Below are 24,107 nucleotides of genomic sequence, written 5' to 3' on the forward strand. Positions count from 1 at the left end.
ACTATGATAACTAGTTTACGAGACTGGATATTATTAAAATTATGACCGAACTGCGACCGAAATTAAAATTGCAACGATAAACAATATCGGACGCTATGGGATATTAACCAGATTATTAAATAATCCGTGATATTGATTAAATCATCATGAAATGATGATAACACTTTCGATTGTGCTTCATTTGATATCCTTTTTTTGTGTTTTGAAAAACTTGCAAATTGTATTTACAAAAATATTAATTCATTGCATTATGTTAATATATAATTACATTGTACAATAATATAATTTATATACAATATAAATATATACAATATATACAATATATATACAATATAAATTATTACAATATATATTAATGATAATTATAAATAATTATATAAATAATTACAATATATATACAATATAAATTATATTGTACAATAATATAATTTATATACAATACGTACAAAACAATTAATATAATACAATATATGTAATTACATATATTAATGCAACTAATTAACTTATTATTATATATAATATAATATATAATATAGAATAACATATGATAAAGCTCTTCAGGCAGCCTACAGAGGGTTAATTATACTAACTTTCGAAGTATAAAATATTACACAAAAGGTGCTGCGCGAGGATAACCTAATTACAGAGAACAATGCTGGTCTTTTTCAAGAAGGGATATTAATCATTTTAGTTCCTTTCGCTCAGCCTTTGGACGAACGCAATAATTTATTAAAAAAAAAAAAAAAAAAAGCGCAAAGCTCTCTTTATTGAATATTACCTGTGCAATGTCATAATGGTCTTCCTTTAGGCTCGCGTGTTTTCATCCATAAGCCGATAATTTAAATAATGGACAGTCCTCTACCAGTCGATTAAAAATTCTGGCGAATTACGTTAACCACGAAAGTGGTCCGAGTTAATTCGATACCTCAGATCGCCAAATAAAATTGCCTTTTTCTTTCTTTGTCTGCGAAATGTTCCTTTGTACAGGCTGTTTCTTTTATTTTGTCCATTTTAATGTAGTATCTTTTATTAATTTTTTTATAAAAGTAGCATCTTTTGTTAATTTATTATAAAATATGATTCAACAGTGTAATATGTACTGTGATGAGTACAATAATTTATTTAAAAGGAGTACATGTATTCTTATATATAGTATTTAATATATACTATAGAACATAATATATAATGTAATTATACTATAGAATAGAATATAAAATACTGTAGAATGTAATATAATATAAAATAGATACATATTAAATACTTAATAAATAAATATAGTATAATATAATATAAAATTTAAAAAATGATATAAAACAGAGTCGGCTAACTGGCGGCCCTTGCCCCTACTTTCCTGATCGCTAGCGCTATCCCCTCCACTGCCATACTCTCTCATGAGTGGGGAGATCGATGCAATGGAGGGGGTTCCGGCAGTTAGCCAGCTCTGATATAAAACATTAATATATTGTACTATACATATATTCATATATTATATTCTTAAGTTTGTGCAATAATAATATCCTATTTTGATATATAATTTTTCAAAAGAATGCGAAATAATAATACAAAATAATATTTTGTATTCGTCATTTGTTCATAATAATGAGAAAGTATCCAGTGATGTACGTCAATAGTATGTCGAATGATATCACAGTAAATTGATAATAGTCACCGCATACTGGAAAAGATTTTTTTTTTAATTAAAATATTAATATATGCTATGTATGTATACGTACTAACATATACTAATTTTTTTAAATTAAAATATATATTATAATATATTATATTTGTTGGTACAAATATATATTATATTATACTTGTACAAGTATATATTATAATATATATTATATTATATTTGTACGTTAGTACAAGTATATATTATAATATATATTTGTACTAACGTACTAAAATTAGTATATTAATACTACAAACGTACTAATATTAGTAAATTAGCACTATACATATACACATAAAGTATGTTACACGTATTACATATATTGACAAAAAATTTTCTTCATAATTTCTCTAAATAATTTGAACCTTCTTTTTCGTTTTCGCTAAAACTCTTCGTCGCATTGCGAAAGACAAGATCTATAGATCTCAATCGTATAAAATCATTCCGCTGGGTCACGCGTTCTTCCTCGATCATTCCATGATACATTAAAGTCGTATATATTTCATTCCGGATTACTAGCCAGCATCCCGTGATATAGATCGATGGAAGATTTCGCCGTGGCTCGTAAATCACGAGCCGCACTTGAACACACTTTAGATCGTGTAATCGGGAGAAGGTAGCATTGCCATTGAACCAACGCTGGATACAAATTTATTTCGTACGACCGCCCACTTCACTCCATTCCGAACGGTATGGTTTATTTTTCATTGAGAGAGTTGTCACTTAGGGCAGCTGTAAATTACCCCTTTTACGTTCCTCTCGCGAGAACTTTCTAAAAGCGAGCCACTGCCTCTATCTTTTATCGGGATAAAAAAAACGAGTGGAATTGCCGCGCTCGAAATTTTATTTCGTTCATTATTTAGAACGAGAATAATTAATTAGGAGAAATAACGTAGATTTCGTTTGAAACTTGAAGATTTTTCAAGAAAATATTATTAAAAATACTCGCAACGAGTTTCAATAATAATAATAATAATAATGATGATTAATAACACTGTGTTTAACATAATTTAATAATAATAATAATATTTATAATAATAATGTAATTGTTTATAATATTTATAATAATAATGTAATTATTTATAATATTTATAATAATATAATTATTTAATAATAATAATAATTTAATAGTATTGTATTATATTATAATATTATGTACATTCTTAATTTACTGATACAGTTATTAAAAGTACACGAAATATCATCTATTTCCAAGTTGCTTTTTTCATTCTGATAACTGTCTTATTCTGAACTTGAAGATTTCATTTTAATAAAATTATTCCTTCAATTTTAATAAAATTTATTATTCGGTCCATTTCGGAAATTTTGTTCCGCCATTTAATAGAATAGCACAAATTAGTCTTTATTTATACAATTTTCAAAATTCTCATCATCGACATTTCAACAGTTAGGACACAGTTTCACTTTAATTACATAGTTGTCGATTAAGTATCAATATTTAAAAGAAATTAACTTTGCATACTAATAATATCGTGAACCTGCGAAATATTTTGTCATTGAAATTATCTAACTCTCTGTTCAATTACAGCAGTTCAACGTTTCGAAAGGGCAATTTTCATTTGTACGCAGAATCATAGAATTTTTCTTGTTCCTCCGTGAAAGTTACGCCATTCCAGCGACCATAATTCTAAACTATCTTGTACCACCGGTAATTTATGTGAACCGAAAGGCGAACGCGCGACTTTATTCAGAAACGCTATCGACGAAAAGTCGTTTTATCGGCAGCTATAAATTGCCAGAAGCACATACATCGTTCGTATTTATCTTAAACAGAGAACGCCTCTGATATTTCGATTAACAGGTAGAAATAAAAGGGACGAACGCTCGTCGAGTATTATCGTATTGGTATTTTTTCATCGATCTGAAATTTATTTCAAATTTCCCGTGTGACATCCTTAATAGCTCGAGGTGCTTGAGCATCAAGAGACGTCGTTTCTGCCTTTGATATTACTCCTTTCACCACTTCGTGGAAGTTCCTCGTATTTTCAGAGGACTTTCAACCGATCCCTTTGAGACATTAAACCCGGCTTCCTTTTGTTATTAATTTTTTAATCGAAACTACGTTTCTCGATTTAATCGTACGTATGATAGAAAATTGCACGAACTAAAAACTTGTAAGAGAATATTGCCAATGTATTTAATTTCTAGCAAAGTTTCGCGCATTTTACGAGAATATTCTTTGCCAGTTTTTTTTTTTTTTCTGATCAAACTATCTTTCCTTGTCGATCAAAATGGGAGAAAAATAAATTGAAAATTATCACACAATTAATAAATCAGTGGTCAGAAGAAGCATTATACTTCTACAAGTAGAAAATAGCTCCTCTGAAGGTGGATCATCTTAATTTTGTTTTAATTTCGATGAATGAATGATTCTAGATTAATTCGTTTCGTTTAATGTATTATTCTAATGTAAAAATTACAATTTTTATATACAGTTAGAAACGATAAATTTTAATAAAAAAATAAAATACATACATATATAGATACAACAAACTAACAGATACTGATATACATTGATATAATAATTTATTAAATATTATTATTACTGTTACATGTAGAATATTGTTATTAAATTATAATGCAAAAATAAAATATAACATATACAATATTAATATAATAATTTATTTTATATTATTACATTGTTGTATAAAATGTTATTAAATTATAATGCAACGATAAAATATAACATATACAATATTAATATAATAATTTATTTTATATTATTGTATAAAATGTTATTAAGTTATAATGCAACAATAAAACACATACAATATATTAATATGTTACATTGAAGTAAATAATTAAATACGAGAGAAATAAATATATACTGATGATGAGACGTTAGTCAGATTACACATACACTATTAAAATGTTAATTTGCAATATCGAGATATGTAACACGCCGCGTTGATCCCCAAATACTGGCATAAACACGTTCAACTGCACATTATCTGTCTTAATCTCGAAACATTCTGTCGTCGGCTTACCCTCGACAAATTTCTTCCCTCGCTAAGAAACACAAATATCCTCGGCAGCTCGGTTTCATCCCCTGCCTTCCTTCGTTCCTCCACTTCCGGCCGCTAAATCCAGCAAAATTTCAGCGTCTTAGTTCCGACCGCTTCAAAGATATGAACCGGTTAACTTTGCCAGAGTTCTCAAGCGATGTTAGCTGTTTTCAGTGTTAAATAATATTATATTAAATAACTTATAAATATTATATAAAAATAATTAAATAATATAAATTTAAATATTTAATTTAAATATTAAACATTAAACATAATTAGGAATAATTTTCACGTGTATTCTTAAATTCAATTCAAACTTGCATGTGCAGTATAATATATTACAATCTATAACGATTAATCATGATTGCTAGGCATTAGGGAACAGGATTTAGGTTTCCAAGTGAAACAAGTCAACATTGGATCAGGCATTGTCCCCTCAATGTTGTATATACTATTGTAAATGTCTTGTGATTTCCACATATATCTTTAGACTTGTTTCAAAATCTGTACATACACAGCACAACATATTACAGTCCGTCGCAGTTAATCACGATTACAAGGCATTAGCAACAGGATTTCAGTTTCCCCAAGTGAAGCAGATCAACGATGGATCAGGCAGTCGCTGTTCCAACGTCTTCCGACTTTAAAATTTGCTTCAAACTCGAGCCACAATAGCGTGATCGCACTAGTTAAATTAACGAATTGTACACGAAGAAATATGACATATATTCATTTAAAAAAAAAAAAAAATGATTACTAGAGAGATACTTGAAGATCAAATCGTTCGATTGAAACTGTAGATACTGTCACAGACCGGAAAGAGATTCGCCATTGGAATTTCCAAATTGGAATTTTACTCTCCAGTCAAATCTTGAAAAACTTCCCCTCTTCTACAGAAGTAAACAGAAGCAGCGCGCGAACGAGGTTGAATATGATCGCGCGAAGTTCATTAAAAGCTCACCGAATGGATTCGAGGTTGGTAACGTTTCTAATGCCGCGGCATTAAACTTACGGCCAACTTCGTCCCTCTTACCCTGTTGCCCCTTAGTTCCTTCCTGTACAGTCAGTCTCCAGCCCACCCACTTTCGCTAGGGTTAAAAAGTTCCTCGCAGCTTTATCTATTCGACCTCTGCCGCCCCTCCTCGTCCCGCTTCATTTTTCTCCAGCCTCTCCTACGCCACGCACACAGACATCCAGTGGTCCAATCTTCCTCCGTTCTTTTTAGCTTCTCCTCTTCTTTTTCTCCGGCAGTAGCTACTTCTTCGAAGCCAAGTTTCCCCTCCTTCCGCCTCCATTTTGTTGCTGCTCAACTGCGTTGGCGCGAGATTTAACCGACCCATTGACGCAGCAGCCTCCTTCCCATCAAAATGAATTTAGATACGCTGTATTCACAATGCACGAAGTTCATAGTGAATTTGGTCTTAGTTTGGTTGTTTGGTTGTTGGCGAATGATATAATATCCATAAAATAAATATGAGACAGTATATACTTCATTAATCCTTTCATTTCTAGATTTCAATTAAAAATCAATTTATTATATTACCTTTGTACAGTCAGTTATACTGCAGCCATTTAATTTATTCGGTGGGCAGATTGACTTAAAATTATTTTCAATCAAGACATGTTTTTGATAAACAGGTGAATATATTTATTTTGCTTAATTCCTTATATTTATATATATATATATTTATATTATTAAATATATTTTATGTAATAATATTACTAATTTAATCATTATATCTTAATATTTATAATTGAAAAAAATTTTTCTTTAATAATTATATGTATAATATTATATTATATATTAAATTTTAATTTTTAAGTATAAAATAATAAATTATAAAATTATAAAGTTAATTTTAAATATAAAATAATAAATTATAAAATTTTTTCAATAATTAATTAATGTTAAAATTATAATTTCACAGTTATAATTCGTGTTGTTTATATATACGGCTATATACATTTTCTTCGAAATAAATTTAGATATATTATAGTCCTTGGAAATAAATTTAGATATTATTGTATATTAAATTTAGATATTAATTTAGATATTATTATATTATATAGTGTCATATTTAAAATAAAGAAAGCTCATAAATAAGTAGATAAATCGAATCTGATTTATTTGTTGTCGTCAAATGATGCGATCGTGAAGAAAGATTCATTCATATTATTTATATGTACGGCTATATATATATTTATTTTCTTATAAAATAAATTTAAATACGTCGTATTTAAATTTAAAATGTACGAAATTCATAGTAGGTAAATTTAAATAATCGAATTTATTTATTATTATCAAATGATACAGTCGTGAAGAATATTTATTCGTATTATTTATATGTATGTACATATGGTTATATATGCAGTTTTCTTATAAAATAAATTTAAATACATTGTATTTAAAATGTACGAAATTTATAGTAGGTAAATTTGGTCTAATTTGGTTGTTTATTGTTATCGAATGATAGAGAATTGTAGAGAATATTTATGTTTATGGTTATATGCAGTGTGTATCACCGAGAGGCAAACTAACTCATTGAACTGACACGATATTGTATAATTTGACTAAGAACTTAACAATAATAGTTTATAGATACTTTGGTTTTTTTTTTAAATTTCACAAAATAGAATTCAAACAGAAAATTGAAAAATATCATGACGAATATTCACACAATGCGGATTGAATTTATTCACCACATTTATATTTTTTAACTTGCGATTCATATATATTTTTATATATTTATATATTTATATATTCATATATAAATATATATTTTTATATATTTGTATATTCATATATATTTATCTATATTTTCGTATTTCTTTTTATTGAAATTAAAATTGAATGCCAGATTTCTTGGAAATCTGATAATTTGATACGTAAATTATATTTTAGTGCAAATATTCATCGTGCAAAGTTAAAGAATTAGGCGTAAAAAAAAAAATTAAGCCTAATAATATGTTAACATATTGATTCATTCTTTGATAGGAAAGAAATAATTGTGATATTTGATTGAATTTACATGAATATATAATAATATTTAATATAATTCATTTAATATAATAACATTTAATATAATGAATATTTATAATTTAATATAATGAATTTATGATATGATTGTTAATATAAAATAATATTATAATAAAAATTACACACTCTGGGTGACTTAACTCCTCGAAAGTTACAACGAAATTACAGCATATATTTCCAATTGATTTTATTTTTCCCCTCTCGCTTTGATTCCTTTCGTGAACGTAGTTGTTGAACGGTCGTACGTGGGATTATGGCTACTCGGAGCGATTGAGTTTGTAGATGAAGCAATTCGGTTTAATCCTTTTTGGTAATGCTGTTACATTCGAGAGACTATTATGTGAGGAATGAGAATGAAGTAATCGAGTTTAGAAGTGCATAGATTGCGGTGCGGCGAATTGATAAAAATGGAGGAGAAACGGTGTTGTAAATCTTATCTTTCTTAACGTCTAGAACGTAACGTGTGTAAATTGTGGATCATTGACAGTTTGTGACGATACCAGTGAAATAATTTAAACTTCGACATTGATAATGTTACGAAGAATAATAAACAGATTTTATATTTGCATTTGTATCTATATTTTGTAATTTTATTTCTCTATTTATAGTTACATTTTGTATCTTTATTTTCGCATTTATAGTTATATTTTGTATTTTTATTTTTGTATTTATATTTATATTTTGTATTTTTATTTTCGTGTTTACATTTTTTTAAAATAATAATACATAGACTGCAAATTTTTATGAACACATAAAAATAATTAAAGAGATAGAATTTAAATAGAAGTTGTTTTACTTTTAATATTTTGTTGAAACTTGCAAACTTACTTAAAATACTTTAAAATACTTACTTAAAATACATTGTTTTACTATTAAATATTATAATAAACAGATATTCTGTTTGAATGACTAAAGAAATTTATCGGATATCATAATAATATTCTATTTTGAATATAATTATTTCATATAAAATACTTTGTTAATAATAATTAATAATAAAACGTGCTTGAATCTTCGTTTCAAATCAAAAGAATCATCTTGCTGCTTTTAATAATTTTTATATGTTGAACACGAATATCCAATAAATTACAATATATTATACGATATATTAACGAACTACTAAACTATAAAAATAACTAACTACAAAAATTGAATTAAAGAAGTTAGAGTGCAAGGAATGATAATGAACACGAACTTTTGTTCATATGCTTTACAAAAATCGCTCGAATCTCTGAAAAAAAAAAAAACGCAACATTGTAAGTGCGCTAAAATTATTGTAAAAAACTTATGAATTATAAATTAGTAATTATAAAAAATTATAAATTATAAATTTTGATAATTGTTAATATATCAATGTAAAAACAAATGAATTCACATGACTGACAAAAATGTACGTCTCGTTATCAATAACAAAATATCACAAGCCATCACGTAATTACGACAAAAAAGAATAACAAAGTTTCCGTAAACTTGCAGCCTGTTTGTTCAAGGAATATCTACCTTTGATCAATGACAACTAATATCTTCAATAATCCGCAATATACACACAAGGTTTTTCAATCAAACGCGCGTGTTCGATGGTATTAAAAAAATATTGGAACTCGCGAGGTATAAAGCGCATATATTGTGTTTGCTCAAAATGCACGAGGGGCAGAAATTAAATTCGCGATTTCAATTAAATTCGCGAAAGCTCTCGAGCCTTCCCTTTTTTCGGATACTCTCGAGTATCCATATATTTGAAAACTCCTTGCCAGGCGAATAATTCGCAGAAATTTCGAACGGAGGTCTCCTTTGCGCGAGAGGTGTATTCGCGCTCGAATGGGTAGACGATTAAAAGCATACGAAATGGTCGACGAGAATAGTTGATTAATCAGACGCTCGGAAATTAATAAATGAAGAGGCAGCCGTTTTCATTCAGAGAGGGAGTTTCTCGCTGGTTAACTCCAGCGCGAAGTTTTATCATGAAGTATGCAGGTTATTAACTAACGAGTTGGCGTTGTACCTTGCACAATTTTCGACAACGTAACTTCTCTCGGCGGTGATCTTACGGGTATCGGTAGTCAGGTTGCTAATTTTCGAACATCCGCTCGTTCCACAGAACGAAAATAAATCGTAGAATTCAACGAAGCGAATTTAATCAACAATTGTTTAACATGTCGTTTGATCATACGAAAAATTAAAAAGGAGAAGAAGGCAAAGAGATTTTCAAGATATTTCCAAAAGATAATTGTTAATTTATAATCTCGTTTAGAACATAGTGACTAAAATTGCTGTCCAAGATAATAATCTTTTTTGATACTCAGTTTTTTGATACTCAAGCTGATATCAAGCGTAACATAATTAGCTCTTCGTTGATCATTTTGTTGGAAAAATGTAGCATTAAGAGAATTTCAGTTGATTCTGATTGTCGATTAAATGATTTAGTTTTTCACTTTAGAATGAGACAAAATCTCCAACATTCATAATACTGTACAACATTCATAGTAATTTTTACAACATTCATAGTAATTTTCTTAGAAAGCAAAAGAATTCCTCAATGAAATACATATTATAGTACTCAGAGATAAATTAAATTATTATCAACATTGGTGATACTTATTATACTAATACAATAAATAATTACATAGTAATTCAAGAGAAGATAATTCTTTATAATGATAAAGAATTTTTATTAAATAACGAAGTGACATTAATTATTATTAATATTTGTTATTAGCTACTATTTAATTTAATAGTAATTAATTAAATATTAATTAAAGTAAAAAATTAATTAAACATAATTTATTAATAATATGCAATTAAATGAAAAATAGTCATATGCAATGCTCAAAACAATCTTCGAATTTTAATCAACATAATTTTCCCATCAGCTTAGTGAAAATTAACTCTGTCGATCGTGTTGTAACTCTCGAATTTTCAAATAACGTGAAATACAATTTCGCTTAGTTAAAAGTGCGTCGCGAATTTTCAAATAACGTAAAAACGAAATTCTGCTCGGTTAAAAGTGCGTCACGAATTTTCACAGCTAACGTAAAATAAAATTCTGTTCAGTGGCCTTGTCGCGAATGGTATCATAATCGCTCATTCTCAAAAGGATCCTCGAGGATCAACAGGGGTTTAGAATAGAACAGTCACGCTCTTCTTTAGTGCGAACATTCGAAAGGCAAATGTTGGACACGAGGGCGTACGAGGCGTGGCAAAGTGCTTATTTAAAATTTGAAGGAAAAATTTGAAGAGTCCAGACACGTACCTAGTTATCTTCAACTTCTATCGTTCCCCCCTCCCGTACTCCTGAATCTTCTTTGGTTCGTCTTGATATTCTTTCCTTTTGTTATGGGGTAACGTGCGCTAAAGAAGAACGAAAAAAAACTGAAAGATGCGTGTGCACCTCTTTGAAATAAATTCCGTTATCACTTTTGCTCCGAGAAATTGTTTTCAATTTCTCTCTTTCTCTCCCCTTTTAATTCAGGTTTCATTCCCCTCGATCCATGGGAATGTAAATTTTCACAAAAACGTGGTAAACGAATATGAGAAACGTCAAATCAAACGTAATATCGATATGTTGAAGTTCGATCGAATTATTAAAGTTTGTTTCAATTCTTTGTCAATTAGAAAACGTTGATAATTTAAGTTTCAGAATATCGAAATTTAATCGAACTTCACTGCTAGTACAAAATACAAAGTGAAGTCAAATGAACTGGCGTGTCGAGATTTGGTGAAAAAATTGAAAACACTAATTGTAAAATATTTAAATCATTTCAATTGTTAATGAAGTTGTTCACGCAGCGCGTAACAAAAAAATGCGAAACAGAGGAATCAAATTTTATAATGTAATATAATAATTAATTAATTTTATAATATTTATCGCGATACAAGTAATACTACTAATTATAATAGTATATAATCAATTAATTATTTAGCTCAATTTATTATATATAAATTATTCCGTTTTATTTTTATTTCTAATTCTCTATACAGTATCAATGATCAATCTACTTAATTAATTTTCATACCACACAAACTACCATAAACACCTGTAATCCAAGCCATTAGATTATTATCGCTGTATATAAAGTTAATATCTTCTTTTATTCATCGTTTCCCTTCTTCCCTCCTCGTATATATTGTTTCCACATATGGTGTGCTCGTTATCTCGCCGCGTTCTCATCAGTTTTCCCCAACACTTTCATTCAGTTTTTTAATTTAAAACGCGCAATTGTAAAAAAGGAAAACTCCCCTCTCACATTTCAACTCGCGAGGCTCTCCCCCCTTCAGAGTTTCATATACCTGATTTACAACGTATTTAATTGCTTCACGTTCGTCGACAATCGTTCGCTCTCTTTCTTTCGACGATTTCTTTCATCGCGGATTGAGAGAGGCTTTCACAGAAACCTGAAATTGAAAAGCTCACCCACGCTGATGGTGGTTCCCTAGCGAGAGAGAAAGGGAAGTCACATAAGTTGATGCATACGCTCGTTAATTTGCTCGTTCCCGTTCCCTTCTCCGGGCCGATAATAATAATTCTCGCATCGTTTCGAAAAGAATTCGAGGTTCGAGCGAGAGAACTTGCTTGGATTTGGTTAAATTTTGCAACAAAAGCAACCAATTCCTATCGATACGGAGTTTAGCTTGAAATGATCAGAAATTCGGAGGCTCGATAAGCTGAATAAGAACGTATAATAAACTGAAAATTTAATATACTATTTATATTATAATGTGTAAACTTCTAATAATCTTTTCATTGTTAATTATAATAAGTACTTGAAGGGTTAAAAAACTTGAGCCAGAGCCATCTCCAGGAATAATTATAAAACATTTAACAGTATTATAATATTAAGACATGTTGTATACTATAATATATAATTATAATTTTTTAATAAATAGTAATGATATAAAACTACTGAAAAACTTGATCCAGAGCCATCTCCAGGAATAATTATAAAACATTTAACAATATCATAATATTAAGACATATTGTATACTATAATATATAACTATAATTTTGTAATAAATAATAATATAAAACTACTAAAAAACTTGAGCCAGAGCCATCTTCAGGAATAATTATAAAACATTCAACAATATTATAGTATTAAGACATGTTGTATACTATAATATATAATTATAATTTTTTAATAAATAATAATAATATAAAACTACTGAAAAACTTGAGCCAGAGCCATCTCTAGGAATAATTATAAAACATTTAACAATATCATAATATTAAGACATGTTGTATACTATAATATATAATTATAATTCTTTAATAAATAATAATAATATAAAACTACTGAAAAACTTGAGCCAGAGCCATCTCCAGGAATAATTATAAAACATTCAACAATATTATAGTATTAAGACATGTTGTATACTGTAATATATAATTATAATTCTTTAATAAATAATAATAATATAAAACTACTGAAAAACTTGAGACACAGCCATCTCCAGGAATAATTATAAAACATTCAACAATATTATAGTATTAAGACATATTGTATACTATAATATATAACTATAATTTTGTAATAAATAATAATATAAAACTACTAAAAAACTTGAGCCAGAGCCATCTCCAGGAATAATTATAAAACATTCAACAATATTATAGTATTAAGACATGTTGTATACTATACTATAATATATACTATACTATAATACTATAGTATAGTATAGTATTAGTATAGTATTATAATACTATAGTATAGTATACTATACTATAATATATAATTATAATTCTTTAATAAATAATAATAATATAAAACTACTGAAAAATTTGAGCCAGAACCATCTCCAGGAATAATTATAAAACATTTAACAATATTATAATATTAAGACATGTTGTATACTATGATATGTAACTATAATTTTTTACTAAATAATAATAATATAAAACTACTGATATCTGGTTTGAAACTTACGAAATTTAGATATAAAATCTTTGAAGAATTTACACATTTTCGTATTGTGATTATTCTTAGCAGTGAATATTTATTAATATAATTTTAAAATCGAAGATTATATATTTTATTATATATTTATTTTATTACATATTTTATTATATATTTATTTTATTACATATTTTATTATATATTTATTTCATTACATATTTTATCATATATTTATTTTATTACATATTTTATTCTATATTTATGTTATTACATGTTTTATTCTATATTTATTTTATTATATATTTTATTATTATATTTTATTATTAATAAGTAATGAGACCTTATTTATATTAGTCTTATTTCGAATTATTATTATTACTTCTACGTACGTAATATTTTCTAATTTCAAAACGTAATGAAGGAAACCATGTTTCAACTTATATTTAATTTAAAGCTAACAAAATTTAGTTTTTTCTTATGTATATCTTGATATTTTATTGAAAAAAAGAAAAAAAAATAGGTGGAAAGAAACTTTTGGCCCATCCTGTAATTATCAATCATGCAGAGCTACGGTTCAGCTATGTACACACACGTTGGTTTGTCGAACCAACCGAAACTGCGTGCGTCGACGTGTTATCAACTTCATCGAATAATTACACAACTGCAGTATTAACTCGGCCAGCAAAGTTTCAACGGATCTTGCGCATTGGCATGAAACGCAAGAACTCGGCTAATCATCGGTTCGAAACGGTCTCTATTTCTATTAACGCTGCTGTTTGCGCCTGTCCGATGCAAACACACGGTCGGTTATGTAACTTTGAAGTTATCGTTTATTCGCGAGTGAAACTTCACGTCGCATTTCCGTACAATCGATTTTTCGCAGAATGATTGAATGAAAAAAATTGAAAATCGTATATGTGAAATAAAATGATACGCACGGTGAGGCAGGGGAAGTTTGAAGAGGTTTGACAGCAACAGAAAGAAAGAAAAGCGAGTGACATTGTCGAGTTACGATTTGATCTCCTCGTATTCACATCATGTATTTCACTAATATATTTTTCAGGATATGGCTTGAAGTAATTGTTTGAAATAAATGTTTATTCGTTACACATTTGAAAGTATGTATGTATGTACATACAGTAGAATGTTTCACGCAATTTCTATGATGCCTGAATAACTAATATGTTTCAAATACGTTTTAAATAAATAATACTAAAAATAATACTAAAATAATACTAAAAATAATGCTAAAATAATACTAAATAATAATAATACTAAAATAATAATAATTATACTAAAATAATATAAAATAATAAAATAAAATAATAATACTATAAACTTTAATACTAATAATAATACTATAAACTTTAATACTAATAATAATACTATAAACTTATTTTACTAAAATAAAATAATAATAATACTAAAATAATATAAAATAATAAAATAATAATATTAAAATAATATAAAATAATAAAATAATAATATTAAAATAATATAAAATAATAAAATAATAATACTAAAATAATATAAAATAATAAAATAATAATACTAAAATAATATAAAATAATAAAATAATAATACTAAATAATAATACTAAAATAATACTAAATAATAATACTAAAATAATACTAAAAATAATGCTAAATATCTGAATAATTAATACGTCTTAAATAAATATTTTCCAATATGTTCAGCGACAGTGATTTGAAAATATTTAAATGGAGGAACTTTTATCGTTCAAATAAATATTTCCAATATGTTCAGCGACAGCGATTTGAAAATGTTTGAACAATGGAGGAACTTTTATCGTTCGTGTTTCATCAGTAACTGTCACCATAATTGTACCAATAAAATTTGAAACGATGAAAATGTATAAAATATTTATTACAAACATGCTATTAAAATATTTGTTATTGAATTTAATAAAAAATAAATATTCTGTTGAACACGCAGTAAATATTAAAGGTGATATTTCTGTTGAATGTTGAAGTTTATTTCATCGTGGCTTTTTGAAATATAAATAAATTTATATATTCGAATTCAATAGGTGATTTTTAGATTTGTTTACGAAATTTCAGAATAGTTTATTATAACGTCCAACGCTATTGAACGATGAGCACACGCGATAGGAAGATTATCGAAGCGTCTCGTCAGCGAAACATACTCTAATCTGTTTCCTTTATGGAACTACGTTGTGAAACTACCAGCATCTTAAACGACAACTCGCGTACGTGTCTGTATCTTTATCGTCGGCGATATCAGCGGCGATTGCTTATGGCAACGTAACGTATAAACGTTCGTTCAATCCTCTGCATTTAAACGATAGTATTCCCTCGATGCTCACAACAACTTAATTTATCAAACGGCCGATACGCTGATTTCGAGATGGTTTTCAAGCTTTAGGGTACTAGAATTTTCGAATTACAATTCCATACGAGTAGGTTCTCCCCGAAGGAGAAATTCTGAGGTTGATGATAATGAAAGTATAATACATGGACTTAACTCCTTGCTTTGTTTAATTTAAACATGTCTTAAACATGTTTTCCTTCACATATTGATCAGTATAATACTTTAATTATTATCTAGAGTTTGTGTCGTCGGGTGATTTGACGAAATTTGTTGAGACTCGTTACAATTTATTAAAAATTCATTCGAAAGTTTGATCCTCGTCGATTTGATACATTTTCTTTGTAAAATGCGTAAAATCACTATACAAGATTGAATATTCGTACCAGAAAATAATTCATACGTAATTGAACAGAAATTTAGTACATTTTCTATTTAAAAAAAGAATTTTCAATCTTTTCATCAATATTAATTTTTGTACTATTTTATATTATATTACATATTATTATATTCTATATTTTATATTATATTACATATTATTGTATTTTATATTTTATATTATATTACATATTATTATATTTTATATTTTATATTATATTACATATTATTATATTTTATATTTTATATTATATTACATATTATTATATTTTATATTTTATATTATATTACATATTATTATATTTTATATTTTATATTATATTACATATTATTATATTTTATATTTTATACTTTATACTTTATACTTTATACTTTATACTTTATACTTTATACTTTATACTTTATATTTTATAATTTATATTTTATATTTTATAATTTATATTTTATATTTTATATTTTATATTTTATATTTTATATTTTATATTTTATAATTTATATTTTATATTTCATATTTTATATTAATTTTTATTTACCGTGTCAACTAAGACAAGTTGAAAAAATGAAAATTCACTTAAAAATTCTAATTGAATTTAATGTTATTGAAGTGTAAATGACACATTATTGCATTTATCACAGATTTCCTAAAAATAGCAAGTATCCAGATTACTTTTTTAGCAACAGTGTAACTGTGAGATATATGTGTGTGTGCGTGCGTGTAAGGGTCGCTGGCAGGGATCAGGGGTAGAAGTGAAACATCGTCGAATGGTTGAAAAAGAGGGAGGAAGAAAGGGACGACTTAAGGCTACAGACAAATAAATTTCGACGGTATGTTGGTCCCCGACATCGCATCGTCCCCGCACGAGGCAAAAATATCTTCCCCTTGAAATTAATAGAGCTTCGTGGCTGTGTGCTGTCGTTCTTTTCGCTTTAGCGTATCTCTGGCCAAAAATGGAAAACTTCTAATTTATGAAATCTTCGCGAATAACGTGAAACGGAATACAACACGCACAGCTACAAATTTAATTCTTTAAATTAAATTCTTCAAATTAAAAAAAAATTAAATTCTTCAAATTTAATTATTTTTTAATATTATTTCGTTATAATGTCCATTATTATTTTTTAATATTCAAATAAAATTGTCATTATCATCGTCACGCAGGGGTAAGAAAAATTACTATCACGAGGCACAAGTAATAAATAAAAATAAATTATCAAGTTGTGATGATTGTTTCCTTTCTGCTTCTGAGCAGAGAATTCTCTTGATCGAACAGAAATGGTTACAAAATAGTTGTAAACTGTCTGTAATGCCAATATATGTGTGTGTGCGTGTGTGTGTGTGTGTGTGTGTGTGTGTGTGTGTGTGTGTGTGTTTTGTACAACACACGTTAAAACAACGAGAGGAAGTTAAATGGAATAGATCCCTATGCATCGTTTAATTTGATTCCCTAAATACTGTAGCTCTACTACGGCTTTAAACGAAATGGCGATTATCTTTTGAATGGAAGGCAATCGATATTTAACTGAACCCAATTTATCGTATAAAAGGCAACTTTGTCTTTGAATTCATCGACTATTAGCTTCTTGTACAAACGTTCTCTGCTAGTATCGTCGTCGAAAACTTTGGAGCTCAGTTCGAAGCTCATTTCAAATCGGATGAATATAACTTGTTGTAGACAAGTAATAATAACAACGTGACGTGAATTGAAAAATAGCAATGAAAATAAAATGAATGATATTGTGACAATATAAATCAAATATGATATAATATTATATTATAAGTAATATTTTATGTTATCATTATAATATAATATTATTGTATTATAAGAATATTATAAGTAATATTTTATATTATATTTATGATATAATATTATTATGTTATAAGAATATTATAATATTTTATATTATAGTTATAATATAATATTATTATGTTATAAGAATATTATATGTAATATTTTATATTATATTTATAATATAATATTATTATAAGATTATATATATAATATTATTATGATATAATGTTATTATGTGATTAAGAATATTATAATATTTTATATTATATTTATAATATAATATTATTATATTATAAGAATATTAGAAGTAATGATATATAATTTATTTCATACTATTTTAATCTATTGTATTAATATTTATACATGTACATACGTCATGTATGTATACGTGTGTATCATAATATTATAATAAATATGAATATATAAATATTCATATATAAATATGAATTAAATACCATATATAATATTATATACATTTATTAATATTATGTATATTAATATTATCAGCATTAAATGTAACATTATAAATAACAATATCATGATATTGTATATTATTTTGATCTATATCACTAGTTTTATATTTATAGTATACTTATATATTTATAGTATATTACTATTATATTTAATATTATCATAATATCAAATATAGTACATTAGTAAATACAATGTGTAATATTATACATTTATTGATATTAAATTGTTACTATATATTTATTGATATTAAATTTATTATACATTTATTGATGACTAACTGTACAATATAATACAATATAATATTATTTTCAACCAGAAAAATTTCAATTACTAAAAAATTCTAATCAATGAGCGACACATAGCAGATTCCAGACTTCACTGGTTGAGATTTAAACGCCACAGTTACACCGACAGAGTTTCTCTGGCAGGACACTCTCAACTAAAATCTCTTGCAAACTCACCGCCCTCCTGATTGCGTTAGAATTTTCTCACGACGTTCGTTCCTGTCACGTGGGAGCGGGGAAGTTTGCTCGGAACTCGGCTCGGAAAATTCGATTAGGATATCCGAATCGAACGTCAAAGCTAAATGTCTCGAATGCTCGCAGTCGGAGAGCGTCTCTCTATCGCGTGGCCGATAAAAGAAATCCCTGTCCGCTGGCTGACATGAAAAGAAACAACACACTGTATCGTGCGAAGTATACTAGTACGAGTTGCTCGCTCAAAATTATCTGAACACTTTTTATGACCATATCGTGCGTGTTATATGCGTTCAAATTTCACTTGAGAGTCAATATAACCTTTGGAACGTATTCAAGATGTGTTTAATAAATGAGCAAATGGAAAATTAATAAATACAATGGATTGTATGTCTCTGCGTATATTTTCAGACTTGCGATTTCGATTATGTGTTCTCAAATACATAATCAATCAATTGATTGTCAAATCTCGCTACAGAAATTTCAAAAGACAGACACGTTGTTCAATTGCGTGTCTCATACGTGTTTACCGAACCGCAACTTTCATTCAAGTGGCACACGGTCGTGGTGTAGATAAGAAGCTCGTTCGTGACTGGAATCGTTTCGTTTCGAGCGACGACGGAAGGCCTGAAAGATCAGAGGAAGCGACGTGAAAAACGAAAGGGCACGTGAGGGTTGAAAGTCAGTGGAAGGCTGCGTGACAGGTTCACCTGTGTTCTCGCGGCACTGATTTCGCTTGCGTCGTTGAAACCTTAAACGGATAATGATCGTGTGGCGGTACGGTCTGCGGATTTTTTGTTCCAACCGCACCGTAGACATTGACGACTCAGCGATTGCTGATGGCGAAAATCTCGATTTTCTTCCGTTTTTTTCTTTTTTCTTTTTTTTTTTTGCCGAGATTTACGAGTGGATAATTATATTGGCATAAATTATTTTCTCCCGCATGTTTCAAATGATTATCTATCTTAGATACTAAATTCAAAGTACGCACAATGATGGACAAAGGTAATATTAATATCATGTTCTTTGTGACATTGGTGATGATTCTTAATATGACTTTGAGTTTGAAGACTAGTAATAGTAAGAAAATGTACTATATTTTTAGAATGCAAAAATTTGACAAAAGCAATGAGTAAATGCAAAAATACATGCTTGAGAATAATACTCTTGGGAATTCTTTATGTACATAGTATATATAGTTCAAACAGTCAGTCAACAAGATCTCAATAATTAATTGTAATTTATAACATCTCACTAGTTAATTATAATTTAATTTAATAAAAAACGAAATCTGATTACTATTTTCTCCGGTGTGTTTTAAATGATTATCTATCTTAGATACTAAATTTAAAGTACGCACAATGATGGACAAAGGTAATATTAATATCATGTTCTTTGTGACATTGGTGATGATTCTTAATATGACTTTGAGTTTGAAGACTAGTAGTAGTAAGAAAATGTACTATATTTTTAAAACGCAAAAATTTGACAATAGCAACGAGTAAATGCAAAAATATATGCTTGAGAATAATACTCTTGACAATTCTTTATGCACATAGTATATATAGTTCAAACAGTCAGTCAACAAGATCTCAATAATTAATTGTAATTTATAACATCTCACTAGTTAATTATAATTTAATTTAATAAAAAACGAAATCTGATTACTATTTTCTCCGGTGTGTTTTAAATGATTATCTATCTTAGATACTAAATTTAAAGTACGCACAATGATGGACAAAGGTAATATTAATATCATGTTCTTTGTGACATTGGTGATGATTCTTAATATGACTTTGAGTTTGAAGACTAGTAGTAGTAAGAAAATGTACTATATTTTTAGAACGCAAAAATTTGACAAAAGCAATGAGTAAATGCAAAAATACATGCTTGAGAATAATACTCTTGGGAATTCTTTATGTACATAGTATATATAGTTCAAACAGTCAGTCAACAAGATCTCAATAATTAATTGTAATTTATAACATCTCACTAGTTAATTATAATTTAATTTAATAAAAAACGAAATCTGATTACTATTTTCTCCCGCGTGTTTTAAATGATTATCTATCTTAGATACTAAATTCAAAGTACGCACAATGATGGACAAAGGTAATATTAATATCATGTTCTTTGTGACATTGGTGATGATTCTTAATATGACTTTGAGTTTGAAGACTAGTAGTAGTAAGAAAATGTACTATATTTTTAGAATGCAAAAATTTGACAAAAGCAACGAGTAAATGCAAAAATACATGCTTGAGAATAATACTCTTGGGAATTCTTTATGTACATAGTATATATAGTTCAAACAGTCAGTCAACAAGATCTCAATAATTAATTGTAATTTATAACATCTCACTAGTTAATTATAATTTAATTTAATAAAAAACAAAATCTGATTACTATTTTCTCCCGCGTGTTTTAAATGATTATCTATCTTAGATACTAAATTTAAAGTACGCACAATGATGGACAAAGGTAATATTAATATCATGTTCTTTGTGACATTGGTGATGATTCTTAATATGACTTTGAGTTTGAAGACTAGTAGTAAGAAAATATACTATATTTTTAGAATGCAAAAATTTGACAAAAGCAATGAGTAAATGCAAGAACATGTGCTTGAGAATTCTTTATATACATAGTATATGTACATTCAAACAGTCAGTCAACAAGATCTCAATAATTAATTGTAATTTATAACATCTCAATAGTTAATTATAATTTAATTTAACAAAAAACGATATCTGATTTCTACTTAAAATTTTGAATACGTTTACTTTTTCGAGATGTTTTAACATTTTAAGATAAATTACAATTAGTAAAAAAATTATTATAAAAATAATAATAATGCAATAAAAATTAATATATATATAATAGTAACGATAATAATAAATTTCGTTCCTTACAATTTTTTTAATTTCTTCGAATAAAAGTTCTATATTTTATTCGTTCACAAATTAAACTGAAAACTTTACTTTTCTCGTCCATAATTTGATACGATTTCCACGAGTTGCGTGTCAACTATCATCGCCGCGGTTTTGGCATTCGAGATAATGAATTTCACTTCAAGTTTTGATATTTAATTGCAGTTAACGCAATCGCTCGTAAAAACTCGCCAGAACTTTCGCTCGCAACGTGAATTATAATAATAAACTCGCAACGCGGATCAGATCGGTGAGAATTTCAGCAAAGAGCGCTTGGTAGTCGCAGTACGTGCTTGCGTTGCTTCGATTGATTAAAGGTAAGCACGCGCTAATTGCGTTAAAAGTTCCTCAAACAGCCGTGGCCACAGGTATCGCGAAAGTTTCGCCGTGTTCCCGTCGGTTTTCGAGATTACGACCAACTAGAACAAAGAGCGCCGCTTCGATTCTTTGTTTCGTTCAGTGAATTCCTCCTTTCTCCCCCCCACTCCTCCCACGTGCTTCGACTCGTCCGAGGATGCTGCTTAATTATACTTTAATTAAAATCCGCGCACGCTGCCCGTGGGAAAGTTTCAGAAGTTAATACCCGCAAGAGTCCGCGATACTTTCGTATTAGCGCGGGCCATCCGCGACTGTTCCGCGTTCCCTGGAATGAAACATTATATAATTATACTACGGCATCGAACCTCCTCCACGCTCACTGCGTATAGTTTTCTCTGTCGAATGGCGTTCTCTGCACTGCTGAGACGCCATTTTTGCAACTTTTGTCAAAATGTGTCGAAAGTCGCTTTGTGTCATTTCGTCAATTTTATTTTGCGTGATCGAGACATTCCGCGCTCGGCGAGAATTGAGAATTGAAAATTGAGATGAAGCATTGAGAGGCATCTAATAGTAATAATCTTGCAATTATAGTAATAGCAATTTCGCAATTTGCACAAAATAGATATACAGAATAATTTATAAACTTCGTATTACAAATAGATATATAAAACAATATATATGTAATAGATCTTCATTCATTTTGATTGTTCGAACATCGTCTGTTTCTTACTTTGTTCCGTCACAGAAAGTATAATGAATGTTATTAATGATACCGATGCATTTGAAAAATTATTATAAATATTACTGCCTGAACATTTTTATCTGACAAAGTTCTGTCGTTTCTATCACAGCAGAGAACGATGCGGATTCACTTTATTTTTAAGAATGATGTAGGTTATGTAGCTTATACAGGTTATGTAAGTTATTTAAGTTATGTAGGTTATGTAAGTTATTTAAATTATGTAGGTTATATAGGTTATGTAAGTTATTTAAGTTATGTAGGTTATATAGGTTATGTAAGTTATTTAAATTATGTAGGTTATATAGGTTATGTAAGTTATTTAAGTTACGTAGGTTATGTAAGTTATTTAAATTATGTAGGGTGTGTAAATTATATAGGTTATGTAGGTTATGCAGGTTATGTCAATTACATAGGTTATGTAGGTTATACAGGTTAAATAAATTACATAGGTTATGCAGGTTGTGTACGTTATATAGATTATGTTTTATTTTCAAAAAAACGTAATATCTATTATAGATCTATTATCATTTACACGCTAAAAATATCTGGTTTTTGGAAACTTATCCTATTTACACGTCATTCTTTACTATCGCAAGAGAAACAGCTTGACGGTGTAATATATCAGATTATATTGCATTCATTATATAAATATATAATTTATACTAACTTATAACATTATAGTACAGATTATAGTACATATTATAGTACACATTATAGTACATATAACAGTATAGTACAGATTATAGTACATATAACAGTATAGTACAGATTATAGTACATATAACATTATAGTACATATTATAATACATATAACATTATAGTACACATTATAGTACATATAACATGGTACATATTATAGTACATATTCATACTGTTTAATATATCAGATCGTTGCAAATGAAATGAACCAAAAAAATTGCCAACACAATTCCCAACGATTCACAACGTTTTTGAAAACGATCAACGAACAATCACGGATACTTCAATCATACACAGCGAAATACAGTTGAAAACGAATTTTCGC

The 24,107-nt window shown here is 28.0% G+C and overlaps 2 long non-coding RNA genes across 3 annotated transcripts in view; one reads left to right on the forward strand and one right to left on the reverse strand.

The window, feature by feature from the left end:
• Window positions 1-24,107, forward strand: part of LOC122533994 — a 171,386-nt gene that overhangs the window by 146,794 nt on the left and 485 nt on the right. The window lies entirely within an intron of this gene.
• LOC122533993 lies at window positions 6,165-15,752 on the reverse strand. Of its 2 annotated transcripts, none has more exons than XR_006307811.1 (2): window positions 15,741-15,752; window positions 6,165-6,354 (listed from the first exon to the last, which is right to left on the reverse strand). It is a non-coding gene; the product is annotated as an uncharacterized LOC122533993 (long non-coding RNA). The 2 variants fall into 2 exon arrangements; XR_006307810.1 differs by having other exon boundaries at window positions 6,165-6,362.

Source organism: Frieseomelitta varia, unplaced genomic scaffold, assembly GCF_011392965.1.
Source record: "Frieseomelitta varia isolate USP_RPSP 00005682 unplaced genomic scaffold, Fvar_1.2 scaffold_564, whole genome shotgun sequence".
Taxonomy (NCBI): Eukaryota; Metazoa; Arthropoda; class Insecta; order Hymenoptera; family Apidae; genus Frieseomelitta; species Frieseomelitta varia.